The sequence below is a fragment of the Pseudorca crassidens genome, chromosome 14 (assembly GCF_039906515.1).
Source record: "Pseudorca crassidens isolate mPseCra1 chromosome 14, mPseCra1.hap1, whole genome shotgun sequence".
Taxonomy (NCBI): Eukaryota; Metazoa; Chordata; class Mammalia; order Artiodactyla; family Delphinidae; genus Pseudorca; species Pseudorca crassidens.
This window is the reverse complement of record NC_090309.1, coordinates 77,988,687-78,007,700: the sequence shown is the minus strand read 5'-3', so window position 1 is coordinate 78,007,700 and position 19,014 is coordinate 77,988,687. Positions and strand designations below refer to the sequence as shown.

At 37.0% G+C, this 19,014-nt stretch overlaps 1 long non-coding RNA gene across 7 annotated transcripts in view; it reads right to left on the bottom strand.

The window, feature by feature from the left end:
• The window catches only part of LOC137205439 (uncharacterized), a 393,223-nt gene that overhangs the window by 207,256 nt on the left and 166,953 nt on the right, over positions 1–19,014 (bottom strand). For all 7 annotated transcript variants that reach the window (XR_010934141.1, XR_010934139.1, XR_010934140.1 and 4 more), the window contains exons 3-4: positions 17,062–17,167; positions 15,633–15,759 (exon numbers count right to left, since the gene is read on the bottom strand). This is a non-coding gene — a long non-coding RNA (uncharacterized lncRNA). The remainder of the gene's footprint in view (positions 1–15,632; positions 15,760–17,061; positions 17,168–19,014) is intronic.

The following is a 19,014-nucleotide window of genomic DNA, read 5'->3' as shown; positions in this document are numbered from 1 at the left end:
TCTGAAAAACAATCAATAAAATTAATAAGTTCCTAGACAAGCTAAGAAAAAACAATAGAGGACACAAGTTACTAATATCAGAAATGAAAGAGGGCATATCACTACAGATACCAAGAACGTTGAAAGAATAATTAAGGAATACTATGAACAATTCCATGCCCACAAATTTGGTCACCTAAATGAAATGAACCAATTCTTTGAAGACACAATTTCCCAAAACTTACACAAGAAGAAATAGACAATGTGAATAAGTCTACATCTATTAAAGAAACGGAATCAGTAATTAATGGTCTTCTAAAACATAAAGCATCAGGCCCAGATGGGCTCACTGGTGAATTCTACCAAACATTAAAGGTATAAATTATGACAATTCTTTACAATCTCTTTCAGAGGAGAGAAGCAGAAGGAATACTTCTTAACTTGTTCTGTGAGGCCACTATTAACCTTTATACCAAAACCAAGCAAAGATATTACAAGTAAAGAAAAATACAGATCAATCTTTCTTATGAACATAAATGTAAAACTCCTCAACAAAATATTAAAACATCAAATCCAACAATGTATAAGATGAATTATATACCATGACCAAGTGGGATATATCCCAGGTATAGAAAGCTGTTTCAACATTTGAAAATCAATTAATATAAATCATCATATCAACAAGCTAAAAAAGAAAAATCTACATGATCGTATCAATAGATTAATAAAAAGGGATTTGGCAAAATCCAACATCCATTCATGATAAAAAGAAAAATTCTCAGTAAACTAGGAATAAAGGGAGACTGCCTCAAACTGATAAGAAATATGTACCAAAAACCCCAAAACAAAAACCCCTACAGCTAACATCATAATTAATGACGTATGAAACTCTACTTTTCTAGTAGAGAACAAGAAGCTCTCCTACTAAGATCAGAAACAAGGCAAGGGTGACCCGCTCACCACTCCTTTTCAACATCATACTGGAAGTACTAGCTAATGTAACAAGACAAATCAAGGAAATAAAAGGTATACAAATTGGGAAGGAAGAAATAAAACTGTCTTTTCACAGGTGAAATGGTCATCTATGTATAAAATCCAAAAGAAATGACAGAAAATCTCCTGGAACTAATAAGTGATTATCACAAGGTTGCAGGATACAAGATTAGTTTATAAAAATTAAGTGCTTTCTTACATTCAGCAATGAACAAAAGGGGATTTGAAATTAAAAACACAGTATTATTTATATTAGCACCTAGGTATAAATCTAACAAAATATGTACATGACCTATATGAAGAAAATTACAAGATTCTGATGAATGAAATTAAAGAAATAAATAGATGGAGAGAGATTTCATGTTCATGCATAAAAAGACTCAATATTGTCAAGATGTCATTTCTTCTCAACATGATCTATAGATTCAGTGAAATTCCAATCAAAATCTCAGCATGTTATTTGGTGGATATTGACAAACTGATTCTGAGGTTTATATGGCGAGGCAAAAGTTTCAAAATAGCTAAAATATTATTGCAAGTAGGAAAATAAAGTTGAATAACTGACATTACCAGACATCAAGACTTACTGTAAATCTCCAGTAATCAAGACAGTGCGGCATTGTCAAAATAAGAGACAAATAGATCAGTGGAACAGACTAGAGAGTCCAGAAATAGACCCATATAAATACAATCAACTGATCTTTGACAAAGGAGCAAAGGCAATACAATGGAGAAGCTGGTAATTCATATGCAAAAAAAAAAAGAATCTAGATACAGACCTTACACATTTCACAAAAATTAACTCAAAATGGACCATAGTTTTAAATGTAAAACACAAAACTATAAGACTCTTAGAAAATAACATAGGAGAAAACATAAACAACCTTGCATATGGCAATGACCTTTAGATGCAAAACAAAAGCACAATCCACTAAAAAAAAAATAATGGATAACCTGGACTTCATTAAAATTAGAAACTTCTGCTCTGTAAAAACAGTGCCAAGAGAATGAAAAGGCAAGCCACAGACTGGGAGAAAATATTTGCAAACAATACATCTGATAAAGGAATGTTATTCAAAATATACAAAGAACTCTTAAAACTCAACAGTAGAAAAGCAAACAACTCGATTTAAAAATGGGCACAAGACCTTAACAGACACCTTAGCAAATAAGATATATAAATGGCAGATAGGATGTGAAAAAATGCTCCACATCACGTCATCAGGGCAATGCAAATTATAAAAACAATGAAATATCACTACACACCTGTTAGAATGGCCAAAATCTGACAACACCAAATTCTGGAGAGCATGTGGAGTAACTAGAACTCTTGCTCATCGCTGGTGGGAAGGCAAAATGGCACAGTCATTTTGGAAGACAGTATGATGGTTTCTTACAAAACTTGGTATTTATCCAAAGGAGCTGAAAACTTAGGTCCAAGTAAAAATCTGCACACACATGTTTATAGCAGCTTTCTTTTTCCATAACTGCCAAAACTTGGAAGCAACCAAGATTTCCTTCAGTAGGTGAATAAACTGTGGTATATACAGACAATGGAATATTAATCAGCAGTAAAAATAAATGATCAAGCCATAAAAATACAAAGAGGAACTTTAATGCACATTACTAAGTGAAAGAAGTTAATCTGAAAAGGTTACACACTGTATGATTCTAATTATATGACATTCTGCAAAAGGCAAAACTAGGAAGACAGTAATAAGATCAATGGTTGCTAGGGGGCTGGACGGGGTGAAGAGGGAAAAATAGGTAGAGCACAGAGGACTTTAGGGCAGTGAAACTACTCTGTATGGTACTATAATGATGGAGACATGTCATTATACATCTGTCCAAACTCACAGAACGTACTACACCAAGAGTGAATCATAATGTGAAATATGGACTTTGGGTGATTATGGTATTTCAATATAGGCTTATCAAATGTAACTAATATACCACTCTGATGGGGGATGTTGATAATTAGGGAGGCTATGCATGTGTGGGGTCAGGAGGTATATAGGAAATCTGTACCTTCTTTCAATGTTGCCGTGTACCTAAAACTGCTCTAAAAAATTAACTCTTAAAAAAATAGAACCCAGACATCCCCTCCCTACCCCACTAGTTCACACAGCCTCATCCCTATTATCCACGCTGTATCTATGGAGCCTAATTTTACTATGTTCAGTATACCCAGTTATCACTACAAGACACAGACTTTTGAGTTACCTCTCAACTCCATCATTCTAACCTTAAATTTCTATGAATATGCTTTATTCCATTCTCATCTCCTAACACCACCTCAATTTTTAAATTTGGTCTACCATGATCTCTGGAGCTCGTTGTCAATTAATTGTAATATTTACTGTGTATTCAAAATCATCTCTAAACATCCTTTATCCTCTTGTTCTTACAGCTATGTGACTCTCCTCTGAAATGCTGCTTCTACACAGCTAGCCCTCTTAATTGCAAAAGGGGCAAGTATCCTCCGTGCCCCTAATTGCCGCTTCTAAGTCATTCTCCCTTACTCCTCACTTAAAACCCCAGCTTTAAATTGCATGGCATCAGATTATATCTCTGCTGCCATTGCTTGTTGGTATCATCCACCTGTTGCCCTTCAAGTCTCAATGTTCATAAATCTTGGCTCACTGCTGGTACCATTATTCCTATCTTCATTCTTGGTGATTTCACAGTACATAAAGATCATTCTTCCAACACCTATTAATTTCTCAAACACCCCTCTTCAGATAAGCTTGTTCTAGGCACTCATTCTCATGATTATATACCAGAACTTACATTTCTATAACATTTCTATAACTGCAGTCTCTATATAATTTCAGTTGTATGCATTCCATTCTCTGACCATCATTTCTATTTTCCTAATTCTTTCTTCCTAATACCGTGATTCCAACCATAGACATTCAACGTTTATGGACAATTTGAATGCAATTCATTTCATTATCAGGTAAAAATATTATTGATTACTGAAACACATGCAAAAAATAAGTATTTGGAAAGTTAACACCTGACTTTTAGTACAAATGTTTTAGCGAACTAGGAACAGAACAAATTACCTTCATTTGATCAGTGTTTCTAACAAAACCTATGAAACTAGTACATTTTAGAAGTACTCTTTTTTATCAAGAGAAAAAGGCTTGTTGTCACTCCTTCTATCCAACAATCGTACTGGTGGTCCTAGCAAACACTACATTTAAAAAATAAAGATTACTGAATTAAAAACATCATTGTTGACCGATATTATGATTGCAAAGAGAAATGTAGAGTATTAGAACTCACTGATGAAAGAGTAAATCAAGTTAGCTAGTTATAAGAGAAATACATAAAAATTGATTTATTTCTTGTATGCCAGAAACAATTCATTTAGAAGTGACATTAAAAATATACTTGGGCTTCCCTGGGGGCACAGTGGTTGAGAGTCCGCCTGCCGATGCAGGGGACACGGGTTCGTGCCCGGTACGGGAAGATCCCACATGCCATGGAACGGCTGGGCCCGTGAGCCATGGCCGCTGAGCCTGCGCGTCCGGAGCCTGTGCTCTGCAACGGGAGAGGCCACAACAGTAAGAGGCCCGCGTATCGCAAAAAAAATTTTTTAAATAAATAAATATATATACACACACACACACACACACACACACACACACACACACACACACACACACACACACACACATATATATACAGATACCACTCGTAACAGCAACAAGCTTTATCAGATACCCAGGAATCGACTTAACAAAGTACATGCTAAATTTCACAGAAAGAAAAAAAAATTATTAAGGAATATTAAAATTTCAAAATATATGGGTAGATATACCAAATTTATCGGCAATAATATTCAAAATATAAAATATGGCAATTCTACCCAAATTAACTTATAGATTCAATGCAATTCTAAAAACATTCTAACATGATTTTTAATGGAATTTGATCAGCAAAAATCAATATGGGATTTTAAACTACCAAGAAGAGTTAAGACAAATTTGAAGAAAAATAAGTAGAAATTCACCCTACTAAGCTTTCAAAATTTGAACTTAATATAAACACAAGGTTAGTTTATTGGTGAAAGGATAGACAAATAGACCAAAGAAACAGAAAAGAAATCCTAGTCAAACACATAGAGAGGAACTTCATATACATCAGAGATGACAAAATAAATCAGTAAGAAAGTCAGGAACTAGGCAATAAATGCTTCGGGGACAAATGCTTACTCACATGGAAAAAAACTGAACTGTATCTCTGTCTCATATTTAGAAAGAAATTTATGTGTAATAATATTCTAAATTTAAGTTCAAAAATTTTAATTTAGGAGATAATAGAATAAAATATATATATATTTTTTTCTCAAAATAGGAAAGAATTTTACAAACAAAATAAAAGTCTAACCATAATGGAAAAGATTGATAGTTTGTCAGCTCAAAAATTAAACTTCATTTTGTGTGTGTGTGTGCAGGGTTACCATGTTCAATAAACAATGTGAATGTCTGAAGTTATGTATATGAATAGTACTGTGGTAATGTATATATTCAATAAAGAAACCAAGAAAAAACTTCAAAGCAAGCCACAGACCATAGGTTGGGAGAATATATTTATAAAATATGTAACTGATAAAAGAACACTACTGAGAATATATCAAGAACTCTTTCATTCAACAATATGAAGTCACATAACTCAAAAGAAAAATGGAAAACTGGATAGCTTTTTAAAATCACAGAGCAGAGACTTCCCTGGTGGTCCAGTGGTTAAGAATCTGCCTTCCAATGCAGGGGATGTGGGTTCAATCCCTGGTTGGGGAACTAAGATCCCACAAGAAGCAGGGCAACTAAGCCCACATGCTCTAGAGCCCATGCCACAACTAGAGAGAAGCCTGCATGATGCAATGAAAGATCCCACGTGCCACAACAAAGATCCCGCGTGTGGCAACTGAGACCCAATGCAGCCAAATAAATAAATAAATAATTTTTAAAAAATCACAGAGCAAGAGAAGAATACATAAATCTAGACACACATCTTACACTTTACACAAAAATTAACTCAAAATTGATCATTGGCCAAATGTAAAAATGCAAAACTATAAAACTTCTAAAACATTTTAGAAAATCTATGTGCCTTTGGGATCAGTGATGAGATACAACACCAAAATCATAATTCATGAAAGAAAAAATAGATGTTCAACTTTATTAAAATTAAAACCTACTCTGCAAAAGATGATGTTAAAAGAATCAAAAGCCACACACTGGAAGAAAGTATCACATATCTGATAAAAGACTTGCACCTAAAATATACAAAGAACACTTAAACTTCAACAATTAAAAAACAATTTTAATTTTTAAAAATAAGCAAAAGAGGGGCTTCCCTGGTGGTGCAATGGTTAAGAATCCACCTGCCAATGCAGGGGACACGGGTTCAAGCCCTGGTCCAGGAAGATCCCACATGCTGTGGAGCAACTAAGCCCATTGCTCCACAACTACTGAGCCTGCACTCTAGAGCCCGTGTGCCACAACTAATGAGCCCATGTGTCACAACTACTGAAGCCTGTGCGCTAGAGCCTGTGGTCCGCAACAAGAGAAGCCACAGCAATGAGAAGTCCTCACACCACAACAAAGAGTAGCCCCTGCTCAATGCAACTAAAGAAAGCCCATGTGCAGCACTGAAGACCCAATGCAGCCAAAAAGAAATTAATTAATTATTTTTTAAAAATAAGCAAAAGATTTGAACAGACAGCTCACAGAAGAATATAGTATATATATCAAATAAACGTGAAAAGATGCTCAACATAATTTGTTATCAGTGAAATTGAAAAAAAATTAAAACAATGAGTAACTCTACACATCTATTGGATGACTACAATACAAAAAACTGACAACACTAATTTCTGGTGAGCATTCAGAGCAATACAAACTCTTATTCATTGCTAGTGGGAATGAAAATGATAAGACACTTTGGAAAATAGTTTGACAGTTTCTCACAAAGCTAAGCATAGTCTTTCCATACAATCCAGCAATGAAGGTACTAGGTATTTACCAAAGTGATTTAAAACTTATGTCTACACAAAACAATCTTCATATAATTGGTTACAGCAGTTTTATTCATAATCATCAAACCTGGAAGTAACCAAGACGTCCTTCAATAGATGAATGGGCAAACCGCACATCTATGCAGTGGAATGCTCTTCAGCGATGAAAGAGAATGAGATATCAAGCAATGCAAAAGCACAGATGCATATTGCTACGTGAAAGAAACCAATATAAAGATTACTTCCTGCATGATTCCAATTTTATGACATTCTGGAAAAGACAAACCTATAAAGATGGTAAACAGATCAGTGGTGGCCAGGTGTTTGGGAAGGAACAACATAAGAGATTTTTTTAGAGCAGTGAAACTAATCTGTATGATAGTTGCAACGGTGGATACATGACATTATGCATTTTTCAAAATCCACAGAAATTTACAGCACAAACAGTGAGCCTGAATGCATGTAAATTAAAAAACATTTATTGGGGGGTCAGAGGCGATACCAGGTCAGCGTGCAGACTGAGACAAAAGATGTAACTTTATCTCACTGAAGAGAGTGTGAGAAAAAAAGGTGCTAACCTCAGTAACTATGGAAATGAGTAGCATCTATAGGATTAAAGCAAAAAGAACTGCACACAAGCACTGTACTCTAGCTGACAAAGTTGTTTCCCACAAGAATATGAGTTAAACAACTCTGACACCACTAGACATCTATACTGGAACTGAACAACTAAGGAATGGATGGCAATGGTGGGAACCAGACTTCTCACTTCTGGAGTGGGAGGTTACAGACAAGCAAGGGGAGAGGGCTGGAATGATTCACATAGTAATGGATTAGAGTTGGAAAGATCTTGGCTTAATATAGATGTAGATGGACACACATGGAAATATTTATAGATATGTTTATATATGTGGGTTAGTAGTCCTTCATAGATTTTCTTGCTCTGTCAGCTGAAAGGGCCTAGAAGCAATGACACCCTAGTAGCAATGAGCACATCCAGCACCTAGATCTTGGTTTCTAATACCCTTCTGCAATAAAAGGAACCAGGGCCCCTTGGAGAAATGGCTGGGCATTCCAGGGCAGGGATGGAGAAATATAAAATGAGCCTGGAACATCTTGTACTGTCAGAAAGTGAGGAAGTACTAAAAAACAAACAAACAAACAAAAAGACCCATAATGAGGAGAGTATGTCAAAGAGGCACAGGAGCTAACTGAAAGAGTCCCCAATGCCAAAGCTGGAAAAATTTGAGCAGCAAAAAAATAAATGGTTTTGGTTATAACCCAAAGTACAAAATTAGTAAATGAATAAATTAATAACTATAATAAATAGGGGGAACAGAAAGATATCCCATGAAGAAGAACTCCAAATAATGTATTTATGTAGATATTCTGTCTTCAAGGAGGTGAGGCATAACTCCTCACTCCTGCATCTAGTCACTTAATTCCAAAAAGTACAGAATGGAAAGAGGAAAAAAGAGTACAATGAAAGAACCTAACGAACACCACCTCAGCCAGGTGATCAACAGGAACCTCAACTGTGATGAGTCATGTTCGTAGTATGTGCCCTTGATCTGATGTGATGAGAATGGCAATTACCTCTGTGGGTCTTCCTCCTCAAAGTCCATAAACAGTCTAATCTTAAGAAAAAATTCAGCCAAATCCCAGTTGAGGACATTCCACAAAAACTTGACCAGGACTCCCTAAAACTCAAGGTAATAAAAAATAAGTAAAACCTGAGGAAACTCTCATAGCCAAGAGGACCATAAGAAGACCTGATGGAAGTCTGATGTAGCATCCTGGGTAGGATTCTAGAACAGGAGAAAAGTATATTAGGTAAAAAGGAAATCTGAATAAAGTGTGGACTTTAGTTAATAATAATGTATCAATACTGATTTATTTATTGCGACGTATGTACCATATTAATATAAAATGTTAATTACAGGGATAACTGTATAGGGGTATATATGGGAACTCTCTGTACTACATTCATAAATGTTTTGCAAATTTAATACTACTCTAAAATTAATAGTTTATTTTTAAAATCAGAAAAGAAGTTAATAGATTTTCCAGTAAATTATTAATAAAAATTAATTCAACTTCACTAATAAACATGAATATAAATTTAAAAGGGAAAAATGAAAAGACATGTTTCTGATGGATTATCTTATATCAAATTAATCCTGCCAAGAACACCTATAAAAGATGAATCATTTTTTTTTAAATTGTTTAAACCTATTACAACAAGAGCATTCACTCTCCCTCTACCTATCTGAAGGCAGCCAAGGACTTGTGGAATTTTGGTCAACATCCCTGTTCAATAAATTTTGACAAAAGTATACAGTTGTGTGACTACCCACAAACTATATGGAACAGTTCCATCAAGTCAGCAAGTTTTCTCAATCCCCTTGATAGGTAATCCTCCTTTCAAACCCAGAAAGGCAATTGCTGTCTTTCTGCTACTATACTTGCCTCTTCTGGCACGTCACACAAACAGACTACAGTACGCAGTATTTTGTGTCTGCCTTTTGTCACTAAGCTTAATGCTTCTGAGATTCAATCATGAACGCAGGGAACAACAACTTTGCTCCTTTTCATTGATAAGTAGTTTTCCTTTATATGTATATACCACAAAAATTTTAATCTATTCACCAGTTGATAGATATTTGGGTTGTTTCCCATTTAGTCTGATTATGAGTAAAGGTACTATGAGCATTCCCAAACCAAACTGTGTACGCATATGTTTTCATCTCTCTTGGATAAATTTTAGAGTAGGAATATTGGGACATATGGTAAGTGTATGATAACTTTATAAGAAAATACCAAAATGTTTTCCAAAGTGGCTACCACATTTTCATTTCCACTTGCAATATATGAGAGTTCCAGTTTCAATACCACTTGGTATTTTTTTAAATTTAGCCATTCTAATAGGTGTGCAGTATATCTCATTGTGGTTTTAATTTGCATTCCTTTGATAACAATGACATTGAACATGTTTTCAGGTGTTATTGGCCATTCATACATCTTCTTTGATGTAATGTCTGCTTAGAGTCTTTGTCCTTTTAAAAAAAAAATTGAGATTTTCTTTTTCTTTTTCTTTTTTTTGTTGTATGAGTTCTTTATATCTTACAGGTACAAGTTCTCTCTCAAATTTTTTCTCCCAGTCTGTGGCTTATCATTTAATTTTCTTAACAGTGTCTTTTCTTACAGTATATTTTGAAGAACAGAGGTTTTTATTTTATCTGTGCTTTTGGTGTATTAAGAAATGTTTGCCTAAGAAGGAGCAGTCCTAATGTTAATGAAATACACATGATCTCTTTTCAAAAGGAGACAGTCTGGGTGGCTGACTAGTAGGAAGGCAGCAAGTTAGGCTGGGTGATAAATGGAGTGTGTGGGTGTCTAAGGGTTCAGGACTTTTGGACAAATACACTGTTCTCACCATAGGCCTTTGCAGTGAAACCAGACCCATGTAACCTACACTGATCTGAGTCTTCATGCTCTCTGCTCTTCTGCTAGATAGAATCTTTTTTGTCCTTAAGTCCTCTATGGCCCTTTGGATATTTTAAAGTGTTTTAAAATATTTTAATGTATTTGATCACTACAGCCCTGTGAAGTAGGAACTAAACGTCTATTGCTTTGTTTTGCTTTGTTTTGTTTTGTTTTGTTTGACGCACAAACTTCTACTATCCCATATTCATAGTTGAGAATTTAAGTGACTTGCCTAACGCCACATAAATATTGAGCAACAAAGTTAGGACTGGAGCCCAAGTCTCCTGACACGAAACATGGTGTCTCCTGCTTTCCTTACTTAAATGCTTGAGCAACTATGGCTAAACCCAAGTCCTCTCTGTGGATATGGTAGAGCCAGGGTAGAGAGGCTGGGTTAGGGAGAGAGGCTATTCATAAAGAAGGTTTGGGAGAACCTGATAACACATTACCATCCCATGTCAAAACAAAAGGCATTGTGGTACAGTAGGAAATTAGATAAATGTGAGTTCTGAATCCAGTTTGGCTAGCTTTAAAAAATTTTGTCTTCTGAGTCAATGTGTTCCCCTAAAGTATTTGAGAAGACTAGTCTCTCACTCGTTAGCTATGTATTTCTTAACTCTGATTAATCAGTGTCCTTTTAATTATATGAGCTAAAGTTTTTTGAGCATCTATGTATCAGACCCTGCAATCCATTTTATTTACTGCATTTAAACCTCAAAACGTCTCTATGAAGTAATCTCATCCCAATTTATCAAAAAATGAAACAGAGATTATGTTTTGCCTGAGCCCCCATAGAGCATATGCTAGAGATTTAAGATTTTCTGACTCCAAACCCATGCTCTCAGGAACTTAATCTATAGTGCCTCTTGTATTTAAAATGAGCACATTCATTCTTACTGCATACAGTTGCTTTGCAAATTTGGAACAATTCATGTTAAAAGTAGATTGTAAATATTTGTCTTTATTCAATTTCCTCCCCTTCTCATTGTATGAGAGGATTGAATTTCCTAACCCAACTTGCAGTTGCGGGGTGGGGGGTGTCTTATGATTAGTCCTTTCTAATGGGTTATGGACAGAACAGGCTTGTGTCGCTTGGGGGATGGAAAATTTAATCGTCAGTATAAGATCATTCGGTTCTCATTCTGCCTGGGAGATTATGGAAGTGTGTGCATACAAGTGCCACGATTTTCGAGTACCCTGGAATGCTGAGCCGACACGTGGAGGACAGCTGCCTTGGCAAGTTTTGCAGAGTGAACTTGGTATGAGACAGATAAACTTGTCTTCAACCACTGATACTTGGGGGCTGTTTGTTACCGTAGCAAAACCTAATGCATCCTCACCTACACAACATAGCATCTAGGGTTATAGTGAGAGTGGTCATATTTTAGTGGTGGTTGGTCTTGATGTTATTGTCCATAAAGACCATCAGGCCATTTCCAAAAACAACCCCTTTATGGTCCTTGGCCTCTCTTTCATAGACAGGCAAAATATTTTCATTATCAAAGTAGCAAAATTAAAATGATGTCTTTGTAAAACATAATTCAATGACATAGACAAGGAATGGATATATTGTCTGGAGTGTTCAGCAGAAGTTTAAGCATCAGATAAACAGTCTTTTCCCTTGAGTTGATTCTCTCAATCTACTTACAAGTAATTATAAAGGCATTAAACTCACAAGCATGAATGGATTACAAACCATTCTACCACTAAGTAAATTTAAGCAGTCTTCTCGATCTCTATCAGGAAGGCCTTCCCCCCTTAACAAGTTCCACATTGCAGACAAACCTTTCTGCCATCTGCTCGAAGGGAAACATGTGCCAGGATCTTGCACTTGAACATTTTGCCCTTGGTAAGGAAAAAGACCTTAGGGACTTTTTCTGGAAAACCACCCTCTTGGCACACAATTTGTAGCCAAGCTTTGCCCTTTGTCCCTTGTGCGAAATGATCTATTTTGATATGAATGTCACTTTGAATAAATGTGTGTGAGGTCATATTTACACATGCTAACCACGCGTGTGGTTTCTGGTGGTGATGGTGATGGTGGATCCCCATACTGCCAGACTGAGGATTTGAACTGGGTGATGATATCAATGTCTCCTAAGCCACAGAAGGAAACGAGTCATCTTTTAAAAGCTCCGTAGCCGTTCTCTCCACTGTAGTTGCTGCATGTTGCACTGCTTTCCTCCTCTTTCTTCTTCATCGAGCTCATGCTTACTGACTCTTCTTAGATGCTTTCTTTGGCCATGCCACGTGGGTTAAGTAACTCTTCTCTTTGTTCCTTTTACCCTGTTCTTATCCCTCTCCTAGTATAATATGAAGGATATTCGGATATGATGTGGCTAGAGCTTTCTTGCTGACTGGAGGAAGTGTAATGATGTTTCAAAGCTGTATCATCATGTGTATTTTTTCCCTACCATGGGCATCAATTTTCATAGGAAACTTCAAGCAAGAATTGGAACATCCCACGATAGGTGATTTGAAGCATTCTCCTCCCCAAGACAGCACACATGAGATCAATTCTCCAGAAGCCACCAAAGAGAATTCAAATAGTTTCAAGAACTCTGAGATTAGAGAGGAGAAAAGATAGAGAGGATCATAGTCATCGAACTAAGAAAGAAGGCAACTGCATTTCGCAGAGCATACTTGATGTAATCAAAGCCATCTGTATGGATGCCTGCTACATACTCAGACCCTACAATTTGATCAAGTGTATTGGCAAAACCTAAGGATTCAGTGTGACTAGTAACAAGGGCCCCAAGATGAGGCAAGAAGTAGACATCCAAACACACATTTAACTGGAACGAGAGCAAACATGGCAAATACCAAAGATGGTCCAGTTTGGATCATAATCAGTTGCAGCTTTGTATTAAAACATTGCAGTTTTATAATTCACACTAGAATCTTAGTGGGAGGTAAGGGTGAGGATTTTCAAACTCACACACAAAAAATTGACACATAAAATTTGTTTTATAATCAGCTGTATATGACTCATTCTTAACAAATTCTTCTATGGTCTTCAAATATTATTATAGATAAATGAGACTAGATGTTCCTGCCTGTTTCAATCAAGTTTTAAGGGTAGATGTGAACAAAACTATGTAAGTTTTCCACTTTACAGAATCCTGTTTTAAGGAAGTGTTTTTCTGCCCAAGTGCACTAAATGTTGTAGTAGCACTTACCATGTTCTACGTATCTGTCCATGGGCTTATTTCTCGTGAGAACAGTGTCTCACACATTTTTTTACGGCTCACGTGTGTAACATAACAATTAATGAATTAAGACATTAGTTAATATAACTGGCATGGCAGAAAACTATCATCCTCATCACTGGGTAGACAAGGATTTCTTGAAATGACAAAGGAACTAGGAATACAAAAACTGAAAACTTGTTCATACTAAAATCAAAATATCTGTTATGACAAAACACTCTTAAAAAATCAAATCGCTAAGGTAGAGGCTGTGTGATATGTTGTCACATATGTAACTGACATCAGCAAAAGCATAAAAAATATAATACTTCTACAAATCAAAAAGAAGACAAATAGACAAAAGACATAAATAGGTATTTTATAAAAGAGGAATTATAGGGACTTCCCTGGTGGCCCAGTGGGTAAGACTCCACTCCCCCAATGCAGGGGGCCCGGGTTCCATCCCTGGTTGGGGAACTAGATCCCGCATGCCTGCCGCAACTAAGAGTTCGCATGCTGCAACTAAAGATCCCGCATGCCGCAATGAAGATCCTGTGTGCTGCAATGAAGACCCAGCACAGCCAAAATAAATAAATAAATAAATATTATAAATAAATAAATAAAAGAAAAAAAGAGGAATTACATATGACCAATTAATATATGAAAAACCATTTGATTTCATTAGAGATGAGAGAAATGCAAATCAAGATCACAGTGAGATAACATTTTAGAACCATTCGATGGTAAAAACCAATGGTAAGTTAGAAGGACCATGTTCTGCCTCTCAAAACTGGAATAATTTCACCGTGTGCAGTACAAACAGGAAGACTTACTTACACATGAAACTCATTATTAACTCTGTACTCTGTGACACTTGCTAGTTACCACAGTTCTCGATGACAAATGACATAGTGTTCTTATTTGCCAGAAGGTTCCTCATGTAATATGTAGAACTGCTTTTAGAGTGTCATAAAATTTGATTTGTGCTATTCCTTGTCGAACATTAAATTGTAGTATTTAAACAAAAAAACAAGGACTGACATCTCCTCCAATCTGAGTTTTGTTTTACATTACATTGAATGTTTCTGAAAGAATCACCTGTTCCTAAGAGATAGAGACTGATTTCCTAACCTCTTTGTGTAAGTTCAAAAAAAAAATGAAGGTTTAATAAATTTCTAGAAAAGGTATAGTAAACACAGTATTAAGGATGACTGCCACCTCAACTGGGGAGAGAAAAGGAGATATAATGGGAAAATCACATAGCATGCTTTTGTCAATATTCTAGTTTCCACATTGGATGATGGGTGCATTGGTAGAAAAAAATTCTACTTTAATTCCTAAAAGGCTTCTCTAAAACCAAACTAAAATCCTTAAACTATGAAGTTGGGAAATAATGAGATTTGTAAATGCTTCTCCAATTTGAAGAAACTGCTTTTTGATCATATAAAAACAGCTATGAAAAATACATTTTAAAATTTTCTGGTATCACTCATCTTTTCAAAAAGAAGAACAAAAATACCCAAGGAGAAAAAAAATGTTCATTATAAAGGATTGAATCAGAAAAATCAAAAATACGATGAGTAGTTTCTTAGGGATAAACATCAACACTTTGGGTCATGTTTTCATTATATCACTGTAGCATCAGATAATGGGGATTATTCAGCCAATTTAGAAATATATCTTTTCAATCATGAACCTCATTTTTAGCGCAACCTATAGGAACTGGGTCAAGGATTTTAGTGTGCTTCTTTTCCCTGCCTGAAACCCACACATATCCAACCACCATGAACCTGAACTTCGCAAACTGCCTTTACCATTTAAGGCACCTAAAGTACATCAGTCAATGTCCTGCCCCTTAATTATGAGCACTATTTACGTAAGGTTACCGAAGGTCTAATTAATAAAATATATAAGAGCATAAAGTAAATATTAAGTGTGTACTCAAGGTCATCACTCACGGTTAAGGGCATAACATGGTATATTTCTTTCCTGGTTCTTCATCTCAAGTCCTTTCATGTGTGCCACATCCAACCTCCAAGTGCCACCCTCTTCTGCTGTTCAGCAACTCAGCTCGAACAGGAACACCTATCATGCAAACATCCAGCGCATGTGAATGCCTGACCCGTCCCCTGCCAGGTGGAAGGTACTTACCCTCAAACCCTGATGAGGAAGAAATTTGACCTGAGCTAATAGCTACTGTATTCACAGCATGGAAACTGAGATATATTTCTCCTCCTGAGTTCTATTAGGTTGGAAGCAAGAATCATCACAGAGAAACACCGTGGCTATATCAAGGATGTCCACGGATGTCAACTGGACTCATTATATTCCTGAAATGTCATCCTAAAATCTGTCTTAATAACAGAGCTGGTTAACGAGACTGATTTTTCAACCGGGGACTGCTTATATAAGTTAACTTCTAAGTCAAGTTATCAAGAGAAGACCTTTTCCCCAGATTATTACTACCTCTATCCCTCAACATGAGAAGATGAGTTCAGGGAAAAAGCAAATTCGACAAGTGTTTCTTACATGTTTACTCTGCTAAGCATTACCATAGAAGCTACAGAATAAAAGCCACAAACTATTGAATCCCAGCTACGTGCCAGATATTTTGCATCCATTTTCACTAAAGTTCACAACTCTCCACATTAGTTGTGAAATTCTACATTTTACAGATGAGGAAACTAAGTTGCCCAAGGTCACAAAACTACTAAAACCTGAGGCTGGCATTTGAATCTAGACCTGTCTCAGTCTGAAGGCTGCAGGCTTTTATTATAAGATGGATGGTTTTAAAGAAATTTACCAGCGTACTGGATAGTTCAAAAAGCCACAAGTTCTCTACAACTAAAGGTACACTGCCTTTCATGAACATTTGGAAACTATAAAAGGTCAAATCAAGCCCCTCTTCACCCCCTTCTGTTTATTATAACAATGTTACATTACAAACTGAAACCCTCAACCAAGACCCCCTAATGGCTTGATAGGTTTGTTCATTTCTCCCATATTCCCCTCTTCCCAGTGTACAGACCAGCTCACCTCAGCCTACTGTATGTTACACTTTGCTCTGCAGGGGTCTGCAGGGGGGAGTGAGTGGAGGAGACTCCTAATCTTTTTGGTTACAAACTAACTCACCAACAGACCCATAGGTGTTTTGTGACCAGCCTAATATCACAAATATTAGCATTGATGGTGTTTGGGAAGGTGCTTTCTTAACATCAAAGATCAAAACTATAAATTCATCTAACACATTCAACTTCAAGAAGACATGCAAACGATTCTTTAACAACTTATAGCTTCAGGAAATCAGAAACTGACTGTCTTTAAGAAAATAAAAACAAGCCACGTGTATCCTATGTGGAATTAAGTGGACAGAGAAATTAAACTGACCTGAAGCTATTTCCTTTTTCCTCTCTCTTTGAATACACACGGCCTTGAAAGGCTCATCTCCAGGTAGTAAAGCAGCATCTGTCAGCAGCGGGCCTGGAAAAACCATCTCTCAGATGGAAAAAAAAAAAGAAAGTTTGATGACCAGATGTAGGAACGTAATTTGAGACAGAATAGGCTGAATTTAGGAGACTAGAATGTCCCTTATAAAGAAGCAGACCAGTGAAGGGTGTTATAGGGCAGTGCTTCCAAATTGTAAAAGTGCATATAAATCACTGGGGAATCTTGTTAAATTCAAATTCTGACTTGTGAGTTCTGGATGAAGCCTGAGATTCCCAGGTGACGCCAGGCCGCTGGTCCTCAGACCACACTTGGAAAACCAAGGTTATAGGGCAGTGGGTTGTTTAATGGTGTCAACTGATATTCTGTGATGGTAAAAGACAATGATTCGGGGAGAACAGTCATGCCAGAGGAGACTAGCGCAGGATGGACAGGCTGGTAGGGTCTAAATGTGTATGGCCCACCTGCCGGGAGGCCACGGGAAGAACCCGAGTCCTGGGTCTCACCCTCGTGTGCTCCTGACTTGCAGTATACAGTGGATAGATATCCACCAGGACTAACATTATGAATTCAGCCATCCATTCTATTCTCGTACAGCCAAAGGGACAAACACATTTTGGAGTGCCATAATTTCTACCATCATTTATAAATTGATTCAAGAATAGTGTTGTGTTGCCATACATCCGTTCTGCTACGATCTGAATGTTTACGTTTCCCCAAAATGCATATGTTGAAGTCCTAATCCCCAAGGTGACAGTATTAGGAGGTGGGGCCTTTGAGATGTGATTAGATCATGAAGGGAAAGCCCTGACACATGGAATCGGTACCCTTATAAAAGAGATCTGAGAAAGCTTCTTTGCCCTTTTCAACACATCAGGACACAGCAAAAAGACTACCATCTTAGAAGTGGGCCCTCCCCAGGTGCCATGGTCTTGGACTTCCCGGCCTCCAGAACTGTGAGAAATAAATTGATGTTGTTTATAAGACACCAGTTTGTGGTATTTTGTCATAGCAGCTCACACAGACTAAGACACTCTACGTCCCTCCTCCATCTCCCAAATCACTTTTCCCACCGCTTCTGGAAGTATCTGAATATGGGATAGGAACACCGGAATCAAAAGTCTGCGAAAAGCTTTGAATGACAGTAAGCACAAACATCAGGCTCCTGATTGGACGCCGCTTGTAAAAGTCATCCTCATTCACACCCGTCATTACGTTATTTCTCTCAGGAGGGCATGTGTTGCTCACGCTTCTCTGTCCTGCTTTCTACCATCTCTCAGTTCTCCATTGTGTGCACTAAATTCAAAGGGACGGGAAATTCCATTTCTACTCTATGGTTATATCATCTCTCTAATCACTTTATTATGAAGCCTGGGGGTAACTGTGCCATTTGACATACTTTCCATCAAAGGCATGGAAATCCTGGAGGCAGGACAGGCATGGAATGTTCACTGTTGATCAAATGAGAGGAGCACTTGTCTCTTCTTGTAGGCAATTACCATCTAGCTGTCCCTTTGCCACCCCATGATCCCTTCTCAGAAAGACCTCCAAAGACTCCTCTTCTTCCCAGCTCTCAATGGCCCTCAACAGCTGGCCCCATATCCAAGTCTAATCGCATGTTGTACCAAAGCATAGAGCTACTTTAAAGCACATCCCCATATAAAATATCCAATACAGAACAGCTCACTCTAATAATGTGTGTGTAAAGAAAGTAAGTTGAGCTCGTTGGTAATTCTATCAAATATCCCAACTCTCCATCGTCATCCCCACGCATCCATCCAACCTTCCACAGACACCAAATGAGCATGAGTCACGGGCACGAAGGAAACACAAGGGCAAGGACAGCACGTACTGTCCTCAAAAGATTGACGGTCTCTTAAGGTAAAACACACCAAT